This window comes from Panthera leo, chromosome A3 (genome assembly GCF_018350215.1).
Source record: "Panthera leo isolate Ple1 chromosome A3, P.leo_Ple1_pat1.1, whole genome shotgun sequence".
In the NCBI taxonomy this organism is placed as follows: Eukaryota; Metazoa; Chordata; class Mammalia; order Carnivora; family Felidae; genus Panthera; species Panthera leo.
The window spans coordinates 40,966,986-40,990,105 of NC_056681.1; the positions used below are offsets into that span (position 1 = coordinate 40,966,986).

At 38.8% G+C, this 23,120-nt stretch overlaps 1 protein-coding gene and 1 long non-coding RNA gene across 2 annotated transcripts in view; one reads left to right on the forward strand and one right to left on the reverse strand.

Annotated features, from left to right (window-relative positions):
* Positions 1–23,120, forward strand: part of MACROD2 (mono-ADP ribosylhydrolase 2) — a 2,023,701-nt gene that overhangs the window by 1,710,507 nt on the left and 290,074 nt on the right. The gene's annotated exons all lie outside the window — the stretch shown is intronic.
* On the reverse strand, positions 8,882–17,875 carry LOC122215831. Its single transcript, XR_006200565.1, has 3 exons — positions 17,779–17,875; positions 10,732–10,872; positions 8,882–10,164 (listed from the first exon to the last, which is right to left on the reverse strand). It is a non-coding gene; the product is annotated as an uncharacterized LOC122215831 (long non-coding RNA).

The window sequence follows — 23,120 nt, forward strand, 5'->3', positions numbered from 1 at the left end:
GATATACATTTTTAAAAGATCTCCATGTGTGCTATGCGAATGGTTAAGGGGCAGGAAGAAAGCATGTAAGAAGGACATCCAGTAAGGAGTCTATTGCGACAGCACAGGTTTGGGGAGATGGTTGGTAGCACTAAGATAGGGACAATAGATATGATACATAGTAGATAAGTTTAAGATATACTTTGTAAGTAGCATAGACAGCTTTTGCAGGTCACTTTGAGATGGGGAAGAGCAAAACAAAGGAAGGAATCAAGGATGATTCTTAGGAGTTTGAATTTAGGAACAGAACACTCTGTGGTGTTAGGATTTAGTGAGATATAGATGAAGAAAGAGAAAAATAAAGTTCCATGTTGGCCAGGCCAAGTGTGAGATCTCTGTAAGATGGCTAAGGTTGGCATGTGGATATAGAAGGTGGGCACTGTCATCATGATCTGAATGTCAAGGTATAGATTGAACTAGAAAAATGCATTCAGAATACACCAGCGTATGGATGGTATTTAGACTCATGGGCTGGATAAAAGCACACAGGAAATCCTTTCTTTTTAGCAAAAATAGTTCATGAGTTTAGACATTTTAACATCATGAACCCAGCTCTTTCCCCTGTAAAATGCCTCCCTACCTTGACAGCATGTTATATATACAGTAAATAACTGGTATCTGCCTTCTAGGAACACAGTCTAAAATGGATCCTGATGGGGGTGCCTGGGTGGCTCAGTTGTTTGAGCGTCCAACTGGGTTGTAGCTCAGGTCATGATCTTGTGGTTTCCTGAGTTCCAGCCCTGCCTCAGGCTCAGGCTCTGAGCTAGCAATGTGGAGCCTGCTTGGGATTCTCTCTTCCTCTCTCTCTCTCTCTCTCTCTCTCTCTCTGCCCCTCCCCCCATCTCATGCACTCTCTCTTTCTAAATTAAAAAAAAAATCAATTAATTAATTAAAAAATGAAGTGCAAACTGAGGAAGGAGTTGACTCTGTGAAGAATCCAGGGGAAGCATTGCAGGCAGAGGGAAGATCTAGAAAACTTCCCCCAGGGTTGGAATAGCCCTGGTCATTCAAGAGACTAACTGAAAACCCATTAGTCTTTCTCTGTCTCTCTCAAAATAAATAAACCAAAAAAAAAAAAAAAAAAAAAAAGTTAATCTATGTTCACATTTAAAAAACAAAACAAAACAAGACAAAACAATAGAACCTGTTGACATAAGCAAGGGAGCTTCCCTTTTCATTCTTGTCCCTCTGAGCCTTCATAATAATAACACGTATGAGTATTACAGCCTGCAGGGACTTTTATATTTATTATCCCATTTTTTTGTCCTTGAACAATCCTTGAAGTGCAAAGGACATGTGCAAGCTCTTGTTTGAGGTACTGAGCAGCTTTTTAAGTATATTCTTATTCCTACTTTTTAGGAGATAAGAATGTAGGCCCTAAGAGTTAATTAAGCAACGCCTCTGGAAGATATCACAGAAGTAGTGACTGGGATAGGCAGAGGGAAGATTCTTCTAATTCCAAGGCTCCAGGGATTCTAGTTTTGGATGGGACCTTCCTGGATGTATCAACTTTTCTAAGAAAACAGAGCGCCAATGGAGAGCAAGAACTCAAATCTGTCAGAATTGGATCAAACCTCAGCTTTCCATTTGCTAATTGGGTGAGCTTGGAAGTAACATGGCCTGTCGGCCTTGATTTCTTAATCTTTACAGTGGGGATGCTAATATCCACCTCTCAGTTTGTAAATATATGTGTCCATCCATATATCCAGGCTTCCACTAACCAGTTTACTCCTTCATCCACCAGCGTATAATAAGGTACCATGTGCCAGGACCATTTTAGGCATTGTGAATGCATTTATTCAGAAAATAAAGCCACTGCCCTCCTGGGACCTTTATCCTTCATAGGAAGTGATCAATGACCAATCAATAAATTAATATAGACTAGAACATGAGATAGTAATGCGAACTGTAGAGAAAGTAGAGCAGTATGGAGGGTCACGAGTAGTTGGAGAAGGCTTCTCTGAGCATGGAGGCTTCTCTAAGCAGGCACCTGGACTGGATAAATGAACTAATATAGAAAATGTACTTATCATGGTGCTTTACACCCATTACTGAGCCATGGAATCCCAGAAAAAAGGAGAGTTAAAAGCTGACATGGGTGATGTCCAAAGAAATGTACTCACTGCCCAGCCTAGAGAGAGCCTCAGCTTTTGGAGTTATTTCATCCCACTGGCTAAGTTATGACATAGTCTCTGGCTGCTTTTGCTGATATCATTGATGAATTCAACTGCTATTTTTCTGATTCTGTGCCCAAGAAACATCTTCGAATCATGATTTAACTTCTCATGTAAACCCACCCACCTGGAAAGAACATTCTGATCAGACAGACTTCAAGTATTCAGCTTCAGTTCTTAGCTACTTCTCTTATATGTTGATACAGAGATGCTCTAATTATGATTTGGTTTCCTGTGTAGCTTGGCCACATGGAGTGAATGTGGACTTTGATTATTCCAGTTCCTGTGACAGCTCTTGCCCATTATAGGTTAAGCATCTGGCATTTTGACTGAACACATTCACCTCCTGAATTTAGGTCATAGTCATGCCTGGCACATAGTAGGTACTTAGTAAATGTCCACTAATTAATAGATGGAGACTTCTCCCAGGCCCATGGCAAAAATCAGATTTTCAAGGGTAAATTCAGCAGGGGGATAATGACTGCCACCCTACAGGGCCCCCCAGGAGCTAGCCTGCCCAGGTGTGCCAGGCATCTAACCACAGTCACTGCAGGGACTGGGTACACAGATTTTTGTACATCAATAATGGCTTTAAACTTCTGCCTCAACCTATTAATATCAAGGTTGAGGGAGGGAATGGAAAAATTAAGTGGGATAACAGGAGGGGAGGAACACTGATCCTCCACTGCAGGTGAGTCCAGTTGCCAGGCAAATTCAAAAGCAGATGCACTTATATTCCTGGGAGCAATGTTTCCACTCACCTTCAGAGCCCTGGCAGGGGAGAGGTAAGGGGCTGAGGTGGTGGGACTTCTTTGGCTCCTGTAGAAGGTGAGGAAGTACAGGGTCTCTAATCATAATGATAATAACAATATGATTCACTTAAGATTCAGCAGGCACTGCATTTCATACTTGATACCTATCACTTCACTTAATTTTACCCTGCAGGCCATTGCATATATCAGCTGGAAACCTCTCTTCCCTTTGATTCAAACCCACATTTTCCAGAAATGTTTAATGAAGGTTTCTGGCTTTTTGGCTAAATAAACATCATGCATGAGTCCATCGGTTTCTCTGTGATATCCAGCCCAGTAATTTCTCTTATCTCTCTGAGCCTCACGCCAAGAGATAGTGCTTGTATCCTGTTAGGTATGCAGGAGGATCTTGCTGTTTGCTACCAGCCAATTCATTTCTCCTGTGGCTCAGTTTATATAACCCTTCTTGAGGAACGTACTTGATGGTTGTCAGCTGATGGAAATTTCCATTCCTCTACCTTCTCCCTCACTCCCTTCCCACACTCACTGCTGTTTGCTCAGTCTCTGAAGCCCAGCCGAATCTAGAAGCTTCAACTCCACCCAGGCACTAATCAGTTGAGAAACCGAATAAATATAATTGAGACCCCATTGTTAAAGGTACCATTATTGTTTTCTTTCGTCCTAGGCCAGGTTGCCACTTATTTTTTTTTTCTTGAATGTTTAGTATCCCTGGAAAGCCCCAATACATGAAATTTTATGTGAGGCATCTTAATTATATAAAAATAATTTTTTTCTTAATTCTCTCAGTAAGTATATGTTTCTTTGACCAAATTAATTAACTATAGGAGGTTTCATATTCCTTTTTTCTTTTTTTGGACACACAAAAAAAAGGCAGCTGTATTAGATTAGTGGTTTTCAGTGTCTTTTAGGTGGTAAAGTGCCTGCAAGCCATGATGCTTTGTGGAATACCATAACATTTTAACAGCCAAAGCTAGACTTAAGATAGCCAAACATACAATTTTGTGACATCCCAAATACTATCCTAGATATGATTCTAATAGAGGCAAAAATTAGTACACATGGAGATATGAATCATTCATTCATCTATCAAATAAGTGTTATTAAGTATCTTCACAAATGTTTCTCAAACTAGCCTTCACCCTGTGGGAGGAGTCCTTTAACATATAGCATTCTGGGAGGTGCCTGGGTGGCTCAGTCAATTGAGCATCCAACTTCGTTGCAGGTCATGATTGCATAGTTCATGAGTTTGAGCCCCACATCGGGCTCTATGCTGTCAGCTCAGAGCCTGGAGACTGCCTAAGATTGTGTGTCTCCCTCTCCTCTCTCTCTCTCTCTCTCTCTCTCTCTCTGCCCCTCCCCCTATCGTGTTTTGTCCCTGTCTCTCTCTCAAGAATAAACATATATATACGTATATATACATATATGTATGTATATATCATGATGTATATGTATATATCATGCTGGGCTGCTGCTTGGCCCCATTCGGTATTTTAATAAATTCTCAGATGATGCTGATGATGATACTGCTGATCTGGGAAACATTCTTTGAAAGCCACTGGCCTACTCTATTTTGGGCTAGGGGTTGGCAAATTACAGCTCAGGGGCCAAATGTGATACATCCTCTTTTTGTAAATTACATTTTATTGGAACACAGCCATGTCCATTTATTTATGTATTGTCTATAGCTGTCTTTGTGCTATATTGGCAGAGTAGTTGGGACAGAGACTATATAGCTTGAAAAGCCTGAAATATTTTCTATCTGGCCCTATCCAGAATAAGTTTGTAACATGCAGGTTGTCAGGACAAACTCATACAAAAGTATCATCTAGTTCTCTCCTCCTGGACTTACATTTTAACATGGTGCTAAAAATTTAGTGAGATTTAAAGGAAACGTATAAGAGAAAGTCATAACTGACCGATTCTATCTCCGTTATTCATAACCTTGTTATCCTTTCTTTCCTTTAAGGATCCCTTCTCCATTCATACCCCAGAATCCTAGCCAATGCCACAATCTCTTCAAGTCAGCATGGTCAAAATACGCTCCAGACTGGCCTTTCCCTCTCAATACTTTCTGCCTCCAGTGTACTCCAGAAAGCATTTCAAGATGAGATATCCTAAATGTAGCATTTAGATGACAGTCATCTCCAGAATAAGATTCTGCTGTTCCAGTTTACCACATGCGACACCACACACTATGGCTATCTTATCTACCATCTGTGATTTCCTGTGGTTGCAGGGTGTGCTTTGACCTGCTCAGAAATGGAGATGGTAATGAGTTTTACCAGCAGGAGTGGCAAGGCAAGTGTTCTACACATTAGCACAGGCTCTGCCACTTTCCTCTTTTTCTCTCTGACCCAGGCAAGAGCCACTTCACGCATTTCATTTTGCTGCCAGCCTCTGGAGGCATCTGTGTTAGCAAGCCCATTAAACTCTCCATTGAAACCATACCAGTGTATTCACCGTCTTCCGAATTATTTATTACTTATCTTCTGTTATAAGTAATGCATTATTTATATTAGCTCTTTATTAGTTATTTATTACTAGTATAGTTACATATTACTAATGACAAATTATCTCAACACTGTGTCTTGAAACAATAGATTTTGCTTAATCTCATTTTCTGTAAGGCAGGATTTGGGGAGTGTTTTCGTGGGTGGCTTTTGCTCAGGGTCTTTCAGGAGGTTATGGTTTAGGTGTCGATCTGGATTACAGTCATCTGAAGGTTTGACTAAGGCTACAGGACCAGCCTGTAGCCGAAGGCTCACTGTACAGCTGACAAACTGGTGCCAGTGGTTGGCTGTCGGTCTCAGGTCTTCACCACACGGATCTTTCCTTCTCATGCCATGGAGGTCAGCTTCTCACAGAGGAAGTGAGTCAAGAAAGCGAGGCATAAGCCACAGTGTCTTTCAAGACAGAAACTCAGAAGTCACATACTGCATCATTTCCATGTTATCTTTGTTGTTCACAGGTCAGTCCTTATCAAAGTGGAAGAGAATGACACAGGAATATGAATAGCAGGGGGTAAGCATCATTGGAGGCCATTTTTAAACCTGGGCACCACATAGTTTTAACTCTTCCCTACTCCAGGCAGGGACTTTTCTTCACCATTTTCTCCCTTGGTGGAATGTTCTCTGTCTCTCTCTGTCTTTATCTCTCGCTCTCCCATTTCCTGAATCAGATCATCTTTTAATGCTCTCATCTTGGTTCCATCATACTGTGACATCTCCTCTGAATCCTTTAGCCTGAAGAAACTGCCTCTTCCTTTGTTCTCCTGTGGCCTCATTATCCTTAGTACACATTTTAGCAGGTACTCACACATAAGAAATAATTTTTATTCACAAATGAAATAGTCGAAAGCTCAGCTCTTCCTGAGCAAGGAAATTCTTTAATATTACTACAAAAATCTGTGTGAGACATTGGGAAAAAAAAAAAAAACAACTTTAGAGATTGAACTGTATTGTATTACATAATGTATTATGAGTAATATTGATGTGGTACATTTGGTATAATGTAGACATCAGTATCTACCAGAGCAGTACTACTCAAGCTTAAATATCCATATGCATCATGTAGGCATCTAGTTAAATGCAGATTGAGATCCAAGGTGACGCTGATGTTGCTGGCCCATAATACATACTTTGAGCAACAAGGTACTAGAATACTAGAAGATGGACATAACATAGAATATCAATTGCAAGTAGATTGAAAAATGGGGTGTCTGGGTGGCTCAGTAGGTTAAGCGTCTGACTTTGGCTCAGGTCATGATCTCACAGTTTGGGAGCCCAAGCCCCACATCAGGCTTTGTGCTGACAACTCAGAGCCTGGAGCCTGCTTTGGATTTTGTGTTTTCCTCGCTTTCTGCCCCTCTCCTGCTTGTGTTCTCTCTCTCACATTCTCTCTCTCTGTCTCAAAAATAAATAAACATTAAAAAAAAAAAGAAAGTAGATTGAAAAAGAGAAGTATTGAAGAGAATCATGGCTGTATTCAATCACTAAAATTGGCAAGGCATAAATACTTGAAAACATGAATCATACATGTATTTCTTTATTATTCTGTTGTGTTGTCCCTTATTTTTATATGTACACATATGTCTTGTCTCCTCCAGTCTTGATTATAGGTTCTTTTGGATCAAGTGTGTTCATGTCACCCACAGAAATGAAGCATAGATTTTTCCTGAGTTAGGTACTCAGTAGATGTCTACTGTTTGATTGCTCTGCTGCTGATTAATCCCCATCATTACTTCCCCAAACATTTCTGTTTTCAGTGTAGGGGACTCAAAATGCCTTCTCACTGTAAATATGAATTTATTTGTTTTATTTACAATTTATTTTAAATACATAATACAATTCCTCATAATAAAATAAAACATTAACTAGTAGGCCTAAATACACACTAAGTTAAATTAACATGATCAAATTAATAGAAAAAATTCTGATGTAGTTACACCCCAACCCAATTAAATTAAAATCTTTGTGGGTGAGCCCAGGTAGAGGTACTCTTTAAACTCTCTGGGTGATTCCAATATGAAACAAAAGTGAAGTCTAATTCATATCCTACTAAATTTTAAGATATAATAAGTATATTTTTATTAGTATGCCCCAAAGCATAGTTTTATAATATGTAACTTGGAAATATCAATGAAGACCAATTCAGAGAATTTTTTTTTCTTTTTTCTTTTTCTTCTTCTTTGTTTTGTTTGTTTGTTTGTTTTTTGTTGTTGTTTTTTTGGCTTACAGGACGTAATTGAATCAGTTTATGAATTAATATAGATAGGCTATAATATTTTTTTGTAATCCTGGAGCAATCTAACTTTAAGTAGTGTGGTTTGTTAATCAGACAGAACTTATTGATGTAGGTTGTACCTTTTTCTTTTTTTTAATTTATTTTTAACGTTTATTTATTATTGAGAGACAGAGAGAGACAGAGCATGGGCATGGGAGGGACAGAGAGAGGGGGAGACACAGAATCTGAAACAGGCTCCAGGCTCTGAGCTGTCAGCACAGAGCCCGATGTGGGGCTCAAACTCACTCACCATGAGATCATGACCTGAGCCGAAGTCTAATGCTTAACTGAGCCACCAGGTGCCCCCGGCTGTACCTTTTTCTTAAAGTAAATATATCAGATCATTTTGCCAAATTATTCTCAACATTTTAAGAACATGAAGACATGTTGCAAACATTTTGTGTGTGCTAGTCAAAGTCAATCTCACCTAGGACATTGTTGGGGCACCTGAGTGGCTCAGTCAGTTAAGCATCCAATTTAGGCTCAGGCCATGATCTCATAGTTCCTGAGTTCCAGCCCCACGTCGGGCTCTGCAGAGCCTGGAGCCTGCTTTGGGTTCTGTGTCTCCCTCTCTCTCTCTCCCTCCTCCACTGACACTCTGTCTTTCTCCCTCTCAAAAATAAATAAGCATTTTAAAAAATTAAATAGGACATTGTTAAATGCCTGCCTTATAAAGGTTGTCATCATAAAAAAGATCGCGGTCATTTAGGAACATTTTAGTCAGAAGAAAATAATGTCACTTATTTTTGCTTACTCAATGTCAGAAACTATAAAAGGTAAAATAAAGACAGCCTAGTACTGTTAATGGGACCCTGAACATAGAGTCAGAATACTTGGCATCTCTTTGAAGCTCTGCCTCTTTCTATGTAACCCTTGGAAAGTCTCTTAACTTCTGATGGTCTCCAGTGTTTTATTTGTAAAATGAAGGTATTGAAGTAGAAGGCATATAAGATTCTTATAGCTGGAAAGGGGTAAGGTGAGAGAGCAATGTGCTTTGAGTGCTTCCAAGTCAGGCACTGTGTGAAGTGATTTAAAATAATTTTCATATAACTCTCAAAAATTCAAGAACTCTATAGAGAATTTTCAAGTGGGTGGACATAAAAATCACTAGATTGTTAAAGGAAGCCCATGAAAAAAATCAGATAACACAAAATAAAAACACATTAATTTCTTTTGTTCCAATTCCCTCATAGAAAGATAATTTTATACAACATGAATGTCAATGAGTTTGTTCCATAGATGAGAAAAACTGAAGCCCAGAGGTACTTCCTGTTACTGACATATGACAGCACACTGATAGGTGATGAGAATTTGTCCAGTTGAATCGTACAATCCTTTACTTCATCCAAAAGCTTTATCATCCTCATAACTCAGCATTTTATTCTGTATCAAGGTGGCTCTAAGATTTATATTCATGGTAACTTACAATGTCTGAAGCTGGTATGTCAGGAAGATTGTCACAAGTGGCCCAGGATCTGATACATGGGTCTGGTGTTACAAATCCAGATTGGCATACCAAGGGCTGCTACCACTGGTACCGTCTAACTTGAATGCCTTTCTGGACAAATATTTTGTAACTGGATTCACAAAGGATTTTAATTCCTTCAGATTAAAAGTTGTGGTTCATCTATTGCCCTAAAAGTTGTAAACAGTAAATTACACAATGACACAGTCATGTCATACATACACATATACACATGCATATAATCATACATAGTACATCGCACAGAAACATCACTGGTACCATGCACTCATCTGATCCTGGGGGAAGGAATTAACTGTGAAGGCGTAAAATATTTGTTCAAAGACAGGACCAGGGAACAGTTAATTAAACATCATTTCACCTGGGGGTAGTAAAGCTATGCCCAGGTGAGATATGTAGCTAAAATCCTGGTAAGTTGAACCAGGAGACTGCGATAATCATACAGTGAGTCAACAAAATCAACAAATAATTATTAAGCCTCCACCACATGTCAGACATTTGTTAGGCACTGGGGATATAATGATGATCAAAACTGTCCATGATCCCAAGGAGTTTATATACTAGTGAAAGGAGAAAGATACCAAATTTATAAAACTTAAAAAAAAAAGTAAGATCACATTAGGCATTGACTAGTATGATGAGGAAGATAGAGAAATGTGATAGAGAATGAAGAATGAAGGGTAAGGGCGGTCATGGAACTATTCTTCTTGAACCGAGATTCAAATGATGAAAGGTAGCAGTGTCAGAAAAAACCAAGGAATTCCATCCCAAGTGATAGGAAAAGCACCTAGGAAGGCTGGGCTTCCCATGACGTGGTGAGACCATGAGAGGCAGGTCCACCACGTCCGTGCACGGTGGTCCTGGAGAGGGTGGTGAGGAGGAACATCAGGCTGACTCCTACAGGTGGCCGTGACTGCAAAAGTGAATAACAGTGCTTTTTGAGAAATCATATGTTATTATTTTTTAATCTAGGAACCATTTGACTTTCCTAAAATGACATAACAAGCTATTCTCTAGAAGTAAAATATAAACTTCCTGTTACTGAGCCATGAAAAAGAAAAGTACCTGAAGCAGTCCATAAAACTTTAAATTTCAGCAGAGTGCTAATTTAATCAGGGAAACCACAGCATTTTTGCTGTCTTCATTAAGCATGTTATATGGTCTCTGAGAAATCTGACTCTGCATCCAGAAGGGTAGTCATACTCTCCTTTTATCTCTAACAGATGTGGGCATCAAATGTTTATGGGCATGAAAAAGGCCTTCCCATTAAAGGAGACCCTGTCAAGGAGCAGGACTTTTTTTTTTTTAATGTTGTTTTATGCACAAAACATTTCTTTTGAAATCACTGAGGCCACATAAATGTTAAAGAAGCAATGTAATATTTTCATAACACGTATTTGTCTGTCGCTGCTGTTTCTTGCAGAATTTGTCCCACAGTGATCTTTGGGTTAGTGGTTTCTAAGTAGCCACCAGGACTGACCTTCTGGGGGCCTCACAGACAGTGATGCATTGATCCACAGAGACCACCTTTGGGGCTCCTGCTTTTGGCGAACACACAAGCAAAGTTTTCTTTTCCTGAAGTTATTTTATCCATCCTTGCCACTTCCTTCCACAGTTCTTTCTAGAAACAGAATTAAATTGCATTGGGAATAACAAGGAGGAAAAATAATTCACTTATATTTTATTGTTTTAATATATTACATTTGTATCACTGCTGATTTATGTTCTCTAATCCGTTGTCCCTCTGTTTTGCATTCTCCATGTCTAGTGGGGGTGTTGAATGAGAGTAACCAGTAAATAGGCTTGCAGAGAAGAATGTGGGGAGTGGGGAGATGTGGGGTGAGGTGAATCAAGGCTTGTTTTCTTGTTGATCTTTTACTTTGCTTTCCAAAGCAGGGGATAATGATTGCATGCTTCTGATCAGCTACAGGGAGGGGAGGTAATCCCCAGTACTTATATGTTGCATATTATCTGTTAATTGCTAAAATAAAAGGGACAGTAAAAAAAAAAGTGCTTTATATAAATGGAGATCTCTGGACACTTGACAATGACACACTTCTCAGTATATCGAGAATCATCTTTTTTTCTCCCCAGACTCACCCAGCCTTGATTGTCATGTTAGCCATTTTCACTTCTGCCTGCTTAGCACTGAGCAGCTGCTGGCCTTCACAGGGAGAGAGAGCCCCCAGTTGCTCTGAGCTCCTTGCTGGGTGTAGTGATTGCCTGCACATCCCATCACGACTCCGGTGGGGACCCCAGCTCAAGGAAATTGAGTGTGCTTTTCCTTACTACTACGTTTTGCTTTTGTGCTTTGATTTCACAGAGAAAAGAAAAGGTAGATAATAGAATACTTATTCTTGGCTGCTGGCATACACTGCATTCCTACTGGCATGCACTTTCAATCCACTCCTGACAACTGGCATGAATCACTCTCTGTTTAGAGTAATATCATGCTTGCTTGAGGTTTCTTAGGCAAAAACCATGAAGGTCCCCATTTTGCTGGATCCCCGTGTGTCAGTGATTAAGAAAGAATAATTTTGACAAGCGGGTATCTGACACCATTTTCTAAGTGTCACCAGCAGTACTCTTCCCTGAGGTCCCTTGGGTTGCAAGCATTTGATTTGGATTTTTCCTACTCCCTTTCTTGAAATGCATGACTAAGAAACCTCCACTTTCTCCCATGATTCTTGGGTATTCTCTTTGAAAAAGGAAGCAAAACAAGAATATTATTGTCAGAATATCCCAGCCCTGTTGTTTGAGGATGCTACCTTCCAATTTAAAATGACTGGTCATCCAAATATTGCTTCTTACACATGTACTTGTTAGAGGATATAGAACAGACCATCATCACACTTTTTCTTAAAAAGACTAGAGGGTAAATATGTTAAGCTTTGCAGGTCATATAGTCTCTGTCACAGCTGCTCAACTGTATTGAACTGTAAAAGCAGCAATAGACTATGTATATAGCCATGGCTGTGTTCCAATAAAACTTTATTCACAAAACCAGATGGTTGACTGCAGTTGGCCCACAGGCAGTAGTTTCCTGAACTTTGGTATAGATGGTAATTCTTGGAGCTTTGGGGATAACCGCTTTCCGTCTGCTCTTAGTTAAGAAGATGTTGCCAAGGGTCCTAGTGGCAACCTCTCCACCAGGAATGGTTTCTTGTGATCTAATTGCACATCTTGTTGTTTTGTTTTTTTTTTTAACTCTATTTGCTCTAGACCCATCACCAACAAAGTAGGCAAGAGCCAGGGAAACTGTTGTTAAAAAAACAGAGGGTCCAGAAGCCCAAACTCTCTAAAGTTTAGCTTTATTTTGTCATCCAAGCTCAGAAAGGCAGCTCTCATTTTGGCTCCCCATCCCTGTCTCCATTGCTCGCTTACTCTATTTCAGTCCTGGCAAGCTGAGATCCCACAATCTTCGAACCTCACATTAGCAGCATCACTGGCCCCAATAACAGGAACACCATCCATGAGCTAGCCCTTTGACAATGCAGAAAGCTTTTCATGCGCCTTACCTGATGTGATCCTAGCCCAATTATTTGAGGCCATTATTATTATGATTATTATTTTCATTTACTGTGTTTACTAATAAAACAGCCCTGAAGAAGTCGAGGGACTTGTCCAAGATTCTGCATCAAATTTATTTCACCTTCAGGTGACTCAGAGATCTCTGACTCTTAATTCCTTAATTCCTCTATCTAGTGCTGTTCCTCAGTCCTGCTTCACTGAGGATCTGGCTTTTGCCATTCCTGTTTCATGTCTTTTCTGACAGATTATCAATACCCTGAGATGGAACACTCCATTCTCTGAAAAGAGGAAGAAAGCTACAGAAGACTATCCAGGATAAGAACGTTTTTAAATATATGGTGTTAGGGGCGCCTGACTGGCTCATTCAATTGAGCTTCCAACTTCAGCTCTAGTCATGATCTCACGGTCTGTGAGTTCAAGCCCCATGTCGGGTTCTGTGTTGACAGGTCAGAGCCTGGAGCTTGCTTCAGAGTCTGTGTTTCCCCCTCTCTCTGCCCCTCCCGCGCTCATGCTCTCTCTCAAAAATAAATAAGCATTTAAAAAAATGCTACCAATGGTAGCAGGAGACAAGTCTTTGGTCAAGAATTTTCCAAAATATAGAATTCTTCCCTCTTCCCTTAGAGTTAAGCAAGACCAGTGTTACCCAGGGTCTGGTCCGGTCTGGGATAGGTTTTAGGAAACCGGAAGTGAGGTGGCGTTACCCAAGCAGTGTGAGAAGACAAACACAGAAGAAAATGGTGATGTTGAAAACTCATAGTCCATGGAATCCAGGAGACCAAAAGGGAAGGGTGAAAATTTTTAAGACTAAAGATTGGGGCACATGGGTGGCTCAATCAGATAAGCATCCAACTCTTGGTTTCAATGCAAATCATGATCTTGCGACCATGGGTTCGAGCCCCGCATCAGGCTGTGCGCTGGCAGTGCAGAGCCTACTTGGGACGCTCTATCCCTCTCTCTCTGCCCCTTCCCCACTTGTGCTCTCTCTCTCAAAAGTAAATAAATAAACATTTAAAAAAAGACTAAAGATTAAAGCAGTTGATAAAGTTCAGTTGTAGCAGCAGGAGTCATGTGCTCGTAAGCACACATGCTTCCACACACAAGTGGTACCAGGGTATTCTCCTTGGCCTAAGTTAGTGTGTTGACCACAGACATCAAAAAGAAACAACCAGCCAATCAAACCAAATTCTAGGCCAGCTGCTCATCTTTCTTCCTCTTTACCCGGGAGCCACATCCAGAACACCTAAGACTTGACCTATCTAAATATGCAAGTTTTTCTCTTTCCTTCTTCTCCTGTTGCCTCAAGTAGAAAAGTGCATCAGAAATTCTTTGCTCCACTGAGAAGTCCTTGGCTTCTGCCATTCACTGGTTTTTGTTTTTGTTTGCTTGTTTGTTTGCTTGTTTGCCACTCACTGTTGTTTACACAATTATCTCACATCCTCTGCTAAAGTACATTTGAGCTATCTTCTTCCAACAGCTACTTTTTTATAGCTGAAGGAGAAAGGGATCTGAAGAAAAGAGAAATAAGAAGCCAAAGGCCAAAGATGCTTAAGGATAGGCTCTTTTTTGTTAAGAAGAAAAGACAAACAAATAAGTACCATTGTTTCTAAATGAGAGATAGAGATTTTAGGCATGATTAGGTTTTTAACACAATCTCCATAATGAATCACTTACTCTGAATCAAACAACATCAGTGATTTTCTATAAAACTTCTATAAAAGTCCTGGGATACACCCAGAATCTTTGTACAAATATTTGCCATATACTTTAATTTTGGCTAATAAATATGCATATATAAATACATATATTCATATAATATAGATATACATATGCATTTAATAGTATATACTGTATGTACATGTGTATATGTATATGTATATATATATGTATAGGTATATGTGTGTGTGTATATACATATATATAGCCTCTTAAAATTATATGTGTATGAGTATATACTCCCAAATTTTTAAACTAAAAAATTTGAAACTGGCTTAAAACTCCCAAATTTTTGCAATTAAATGCTCATGAATCTTAAACAGATCAAGAAGTCTTCTAGTGAATTGGAATTCTGCTCTACTCAATGATGTGTTGTAATTACATACATGTTTTTACAGTTATAGGAAAATGCCAGTTAAGGTGTTGTTTAGGACATAATGTCGAGTTTACAAATTTATATTAGAAATTAATTTGTTACTTTGGCTTCTTTGCTGGAAAATCATTTTATGTTTAAAATGCCATCATTCAATTATTTTGTAAGATGACAAAACTGAATCCAATTAGATTATTTTTATTTCTTAATGTAGTTTTGTGGGGTTTTTAAATGCTTATTTATTTATTTTAGAGAGCGAGCATGAGTGGAGGAGGGGCAGAGAGAGGGAGAGAGAAATCTCAAGCAGGCTCAGCACTGTCAGTGCAGAGTACAATGGGGGGGCTCGATCTCATAAACCATGAGATCATGACCTGAGCCAATATCAACAGTCAGACGCTTAACTGACTAAGCCACCCAGGTGCCCCTTTAGTGTAGTTTTTTTTTTTTTTACATCTCCTAACAAAAACATTCTAGGACACAAAAGAATTTGCTTGTCACTGTTTCTCATATATAGGGTTTTCTTTTTTTTTTAAGTTTATTTATTTATTTTGGGAGAGAGAGAGAGAGAGAGAGAAAGAATGAGTAAGGGAGGGGAGAGAGAGAAGGGGACAGAAAATGCTTAGTGGGCTCTGTGCCTACAGGAAAGATCACAATGTGGGCCTTGAACTCGCAAACTGTGAGATCATGACCTGAGCCAAAAGTCATGTGTTTAACTGACTGAGCCACACAGGCACCCCTCAAATTTTCTGCCCATTTTTTAAATGTTTACTTATTTATTTTGAGAAAGAGACACAGGAGAAAGAGAAACACGGGAAGGGCTGTGAGAGAGGGAGAGGGAGAATCCTAAGCAGGCTTCACGCTCTCAGCACAGAGCCTGATGCAGGACTGGATCTCATGAACCATGAGATCGTGACCTGAGCCAAAATCAAGAGTCAGATGCTTAACCAACTGAACCACCCAGGCACCCCATTCTGCCCAATTTTAATTTAAAAAAAGTTTTTTTTTGCTATGAGTTATAGGGCTTATTATATATCCTTAGCATGATTTTTAAAAATGAATTTGGGGACCATTCTTGAGCACTATTTAAAAATGTGATACAGTGCTGTCTTTGTCTTGAATAGGCAAATGTATATGTCAGATGTCAGCTCTGCTGAATAGAACTGTATTTCCCTTGGTCAACTAATGCAATTCTGAACTTACCTTAGATACTTTTTTTTCTTTTTTCTTTCCTAATTAAAAATGTAACTCATTTTTTTAAATTTTTTTTAACGTTTATTTATTTTTGAGACAGAGAGAGACAGAGCATGAACGGGGGAGGGTCAGAGAGAGAGGGAGACACAGAATCTGAAACAGGCTCCAGGCTCTGAGCTGTCAGCACAGAGCCCAACGCCGGGCTTGAACTCACGGACCGCGAGATCATGACCTGAGCCGAAGTCGGACGCTTAACCGACCAAGCCACTCAGGCTCCCCAAAAATGTAACTCATTAATGCAAAATAAAAATCCACAAAGGATAACAATATTAAAATATACATCATATTACATATATAAATTACCATGTAAGAATTTTATTGACTTTATGCCAGAATAAGAGAAAATTAATCAGCACTGTATCTCTACAAAAGTTTTGGTCATTTAGAAAAGAAGTAGACAGCATTTGATATTTTTCTGTCTACAAGATTTGCTAGTAAATCAAACAATATTGCCATACCCATGTTGCATATGTTTTGTTAAAGTGACTCTATCAGCACTTCATCTCGAGACGCTTGCTAATTTCTTATAGTATATATCTTAATTAAATAATGTTGACAATTAGTACCATTTATTGAGAGCTTATTGTAATGCCAGGTCCTAAAGTAAATGCTTGCTGCTTTTGTTGTTGTTATAGTCATTTCACGGTCACAATCTTAGGAGGTAGATCATTTTATTACCCCCATTTTATAGGTAAAAGGACTAAAGACTGTTTCTCTGCCTCACTCAAGTACATCATCCAACAGTAACAGTTTCATTAAGATTATATATATGTTTTTTAAAGTATCACTCCACAGAATATATTGTCCTTTTTACTCCAAATTATGCAAGGTATTACAGCATTTTACATTTTTTAAAAATATTTATCTATTTTTGAGAGAGAGGGGGAGAGAGCATAAGTGGGGGAAAGGTTAAAGAGAGAGAGGGAGACACACAATCTGAAGCAGGCTCCAGGCTCTGAGCTGTCAGCACAGAGCCCAACGCGGGGCTTGAATCCACCAACCATGAGATCATAACTTGAGCTGGAGTCAGATGTTAACCTACTAAGCCACCCAGGCACCCTGTATTTTACATTTTGAAAGCACAGATGGTAAATAAAACGATTGTTTGTCTTCATTCCTTACAGATTCTTTCAACCAGCCCATAGGAGTGATTACTATTAAAAATAATACTTAAGGGCGCCTGGGTGGCTCAGTCGGTTGAGCATCTGCCTTCAGCTCAGGTCATGATCTCACCCTCCATGAGTTTGATCCCCATGTCAGGCTCTGTGCTGACAGCTCAGAGCCTGGAGCCTGCTTCAGATTCTGTGTCTCCCTGTCTCTCTCTGCCCCTCCCCTGCTCATGCTCTGTCTCTCTGTGTCTCAAAAATAAATAAAAACATTAAAAAAAATAATACTTAAAAACTTTCCCCAAATATCTGCTCAAAAAGAAAAAAAAGTTTTCTGATCAATTAATATCAATGTTAAGTCTTCTTTCACAAACTATTGAAGCAAGACTCTCTCCTTTGAGTGGTTTTATTCTACAGCAGATGTCTCACTCTCCAGACCCATGGATTTTTCAGCCAGTTTAAACTGTTTAAAAAATGGCTAATTCTAAATATGTGTTCACATTTTGATTACAACCAAATGTTCCAGACCCATCCCTGTATTTCACAGACTTACTTGGAACAGTGCCAGCAAAGCCAGCTGGAGAGCTGCTGGAGACCTGGGGAGGTCAGCAGGGAGTGCTGCCTTTTGTACTCAGCATTGAGTTTTTTAAGATCCACCAGCTTCAGACTCTACCACCAATTCTGTTTATGGTGTTTTTAAAACTTGGGGGTGTTTTGTTAAGTCACCTTATTTTTTTTTCTCTCATCACGAGGCAACTCTTCCCTTAACGAGCAATAACAAAGGAACAGAAAAGAATAAAATCTAACAGTGAAAGCCATCAACACGTTTTCTTTTCTGAGCACCACTTTTTCAGGCATTATTCTTTATAAAACATCATAGCAGGCCCTTCCTGAAAAGAAAGAGGAAAAGAAACTTTACATGATTAGGAAAGAATGGGAATTGAAGATACTGAAAAGTGTAGCAGGAAATGAAAATATAGTGACAGAAGAAGAAAAGTAATTCTTTGTTGTCCAAAACATTATTTTCTGTAACCTGTTCACACTGACTTGTGTGTGTGTGTGTGTGTGTGTGTGTGTGTGTGTGTGTGTGTGTATTTCTTGCCATCTCATTCTGGTGTTAAAAAAAACAAAGTATTACTATGATCAGCTATGAAACAGCACTTCCTGAAGAGATAATCTCTTGGTTATAACTATTTATTTCTTAATTAAATACTAAATGTATCCTCTGAAATAGTTACAGTGGTGTTTAATGTGCCCCTTTAACTTTAAGGGAAGAAGTAAGATTTTTGAAAAATTTTTAACAAGAATCATGTCTTTTTGAAGAAGGACAAGGACTAATAACTAGAGTTGTAATTTCTTTTTCACCATAAGCCCAATCAATTTGATTTCTTTTTCTCCTAAGTTAAAAAATGAGCTGAGGCCAGCAAAAAGTCATAACTGGGTCACTAATTAAATGTCAGAGATCTGCTTGTCTTGTGGAGTTGAGGACTATCTAGTTGAAGAAAATAAAATCATTGACTGATATTTGTGGCAGTGTATGTGGAGGAGGTGAGGGATAAAGCTGGCGTGTTCACTGTTGGATAGAACTATTTACGTTACTCGTGATTCATAAAGTGATTGAGAAAGCATAAAGCCTTGGACTGTGTTAGAAGTTTTGTCTCCAAATGTCCAGATTTTTCAGATATGTGTTGGCACTATGCTGTGGATTAAAGAATAAAAGAGGTGTCAGCACTCAGCCTTCATCTAGATACCCGAAAGACAAGGATGTACCTGCAAGGGAGAGCTTAGCAAGCAGTCCATGAGCTGGGAGGAGAAACAAGCTTGGGTGACATGGCCTGAGGATTGACTCCTGGATTGGGTCAATGTAAGACAGCTGTTTTGGGGGGGAGTTGTGGTGAAGAACTAGAGTGGATTCAAGAGAAATTTAGAGGAGGAGAAATGGAAGCAACAAATGTAGGAAACTCTTTCAAAGAGCTCTTCTCTAAAGAGGCATACAAAAATGGGATGATAGTTGGCAGGGAAAATGGAGTCAAGGAGAGGGTTTGGATGAAGACAGGTAAGAGGATACTTTTGACATGGTGGGCTGGAAGTCCATGATAATGTCTATAATTTCATTTTGCTTTCTTAGCATATGTGCAAGTTACTCTTTAATCTCATTTCCTCGTGTCAAAATATGGCTTAATTTCTACTGAAAGCATGGCTCCTGACTACAGATCAGTTATGATTACAAGTTTTAAGTGACTATCGCATTCTTCATTATGTTGCATTTACATCAACAGATAATGCCACAGGCATGGAAATCTTTTGTATTTCAGGAAAATATAGCATTTGTTCCAAGATTTATAACCCAGGCTCTGTTTACCAAGCCCTGTGCTCATGAGGGGTGTCTTTATCTAATTCTGACCAAGGCATTTTAGAATTCTGTGGACCAGCAAACCTTGCTTCTCAAAGCTGGCTCTCAGTCTCCAGTCCCCAGAGAAAGGAGGCAGGAAGTGTTCTCTTCCACCTGCCATTCCAGGAGTGCATGCCTATATTTAGGAATCTCTCCATCGTAGATCCATGACATTTATGGGGGAAATTATACCCTGAAACTATATGGCAGGATGGAAATAAATCTAATGAGTGCATATATAAGGAGAACTAAAATCTCTCCTTACATCCTCCACATGACCTTGGATAAGGTTCTTGGTTATTTGTCGACTCAAGTGGCCGTTCTTTGGAAGTGAAGATGGTGGTATTAGGTACCCGAAATATTTCAAAGGGCATTCTGCACATTAAAGGTTCTAATTATCCTTCTTCAAGCCAGCAGCATCAGTACTGATTATTAAACAGTTTTATAATCCTAACTGGCCTGAATTTTTTTCAATGCAGTCCTTCAAATTACCCTTCTGCAGTTATGAATCTTTCCCAAAGCATTTAAATCTGCATATACAAAGAGAAATACCACTGCTTATTCATGAATGCTACTGAACAAAACCTATATTTATTTCATGTTCGGGCTGTAAATATCAGAAATTTATGGATGATGGTTTCTTAAGAAATAAGCACTCTAGGCTTGAAATGACTGGCAGTTCTATTATAAGGGATTCTGAACAAGCTTTGAGGCTCCTGGAGAAGAATTTATGCATTGCTGACTGTAGAGACATTCCACAGCAAAATATTAGAAATTTACTTGTTCTCAACCTGCCATGATAGTTAGGATTGAACTCTGGAGTTTTGCCATCTAGAAATTAAGTATCTTTGGAGTTATCTGTTTAGTGATGACTATAATATGTTTTTCCTAATTAAGGAAAATCCATCCAATCAGCTCTACCACCGAGGCTTCTGAAAGCCAGTTTTGAATCTCAAAAGTGAAAATCATCCATTTCAATCAAGCTTCAGTGAAATAACCCAGTTAATAATTTAAGCATAATCACCAAAAAAAAATAAGTTTGGTTTGCTTACACATTCATGAAATGGTAATGAACAAACATAGCTCTGTATTTTGCCAAATTTCAGTTTTAAACTCTACACATCACCTAACTTCTTCCTTTTCCTTCCCCCTCCTCTACATCAATTACAAACTGCCCTAACCAAGAGTCTTAGTAGATAGAAACAACTGACCAGTGCACCACTGGCTGGCTTAATCAACTCTGGTTTGAATCATTCTGGACTGTGGGCAGTGAGAAGTATGTCTGCGTGAGTCTTCACAGAGAGGCCCCTCTTCCTGTATAGTATATCCTTTCATTCATGAAGGGGACAAAAAGCTGGGCAAGTCCTAATTAATGCCTGTCATGAAGGGTTGATTAAGACATTATATAAAGTCATAACTTTTGCTTTAACTTCCCTAAAATATAAATGTAATTAAGTGAGTATAACTGTGAAAATCATCCCAGTTCATTGCTTAGATGTTTCCTTGCCTAGACCAGTCATGTTGAGCTTGTATGTTTCCTTTCTCAGGGTTGAGTCTCTCCTCTGAGCTTTGGTTAGATGTTAAAGAGAAAACTAAAGCATTTCCAAAATCCTAGCAATGACCTTAAACCTCAAAGTCCATCCACATAGAAACTTTTGGCCAATCTGTTACATGCCTTGTAACCTACACATGTGCTAGCAGATTCCTCTTAGAGACACTAATCAGCTTGCCATGAACAAGTTGCCATCCTTAAATGCACATTCTTGGTGTTGGTTGGTACATATGCTTTAAGGGGAGCACTGCAGTGATCTGTATATCTGCAATCTTGTAAACGAATATATACAGGAAAGCTTTTTCTTCAGAAGCAATTTGGCTTTTCATTCACAGACCTCATGGAATGGTATAGGAATCATCTTGCAAACATTATAGGTTTGTTTGAAAAAAATCTGTTAAATGACTATTTTGCTAAAAGGCCAATTTCTGAGAATTTTTTTAAGTTTTTTTTTAATGTTTATTCATTTTTGAGAGACAGAGACAGAGCATGAGTGGGGAAGGGGCAAAGAGAGGGAGACACAGAATCTGAAGCAGGCTCCAGGTTCTGAGCTGTCAGCACAGAGCCTGACACAGGGCTTGAACTCACAAACTGTTAGATCATGACCTGAACTGAAGTTGGATGCTCAACCGACTGAGCCACCCAGACACCCCTGTTTCTGAGCATTTTTAAAGTTATAGTTTCATCCTTGCCTCTTCCTTTGGAGTCTTATTTTTTAAAACAAATATATTTTTTAAATAATATGTATCATTATAGACAGTTCATAAGACACAAAAAAAGTAAAAACACAGCATCAGTATTTTCACAATCCAAAGAAAACTGCTATTAACATTTCTATGTATTTTTGTCAATTTCTCTTTCCTACATTAATACAGTTAATCACTTTTATTTGTTTTTATCACAAAATGAGAATGATCTTATAACATCTCTTAGAGAAATTTTTTGTTACCTGATTTATCCCCTCACAGTGTATATATGGTTTGTGTGATATATAAGAGTGCATAAAAATATATCTGCACAGTTTAAAGAACAATTATAAAGTAAATACTCTTGGGGGCACCTGGGTGGTTCAGTTAGTTAAGCTTCCAAATCTTGATTTTGGCTCAGATCATGATCTGAGCCCCATGTTGGGCTCCATGCTGGGCTTGGAACTTGCTTAAGATTCTCTCTCTCTCTCCCTCTTCCTTTCCCCACTCTAAATAAATACTCTTTTTTTTTTTAATTTAATTGTATATAGTTATTTATTTATTTATTTATTTATTTTTAATTTATTTTTTTAAATTTACATCCAAATTAGCATATAGTGCAACAGTGATTTCAGGAGTAGATTCCTTAATGTCCCTTACCCATTTAGCCCATCCCCCCTCCCACACCCCCTCCAGTAACCCTCTGTTTGTTCTACATATTTATGAGTCTCTTATGCTTTGGTCCCCCTCCCTGGTTTTTTATTATTTTTGTTTCCCTTCCCTTATGTTCATCTGTTTTTCTCTTAACATCCTCATATGAGTGAAGTCATATGATATTTGTCTTTCTCTGAATGATTTCATTTAGCATAATACCCTCCAGTTCCATCCACGTAGTTGCAAATGGCAAGATTTCATTCTTTTTGATTGTCAAGTAATACTCCATTGTATATATATAGATACCACATCTTTATCCATTCATCCATCAATGGACATTTGGGCTCTTTCCATACTTTGGCTATTGTTGATAGTACTGCTATAAACCGTAGGGTGCATGTGTCCCTTAGAAACAGCACACCTGTATCCCATGGATAAATGCCTAGCGCACTTGCTGGGTCGTAGGTAATATGACGGTTCCTCAAAAAATTAAAAATAGAACTAAATAAATACTCTTAATGGGCCTTTGGAATAATTCCAGCTTATGGCAATTGTAAGGATGTTGTGAATAGTTTTGGACATGTGTCTTGGGGAATATGTACAGTTTTTTT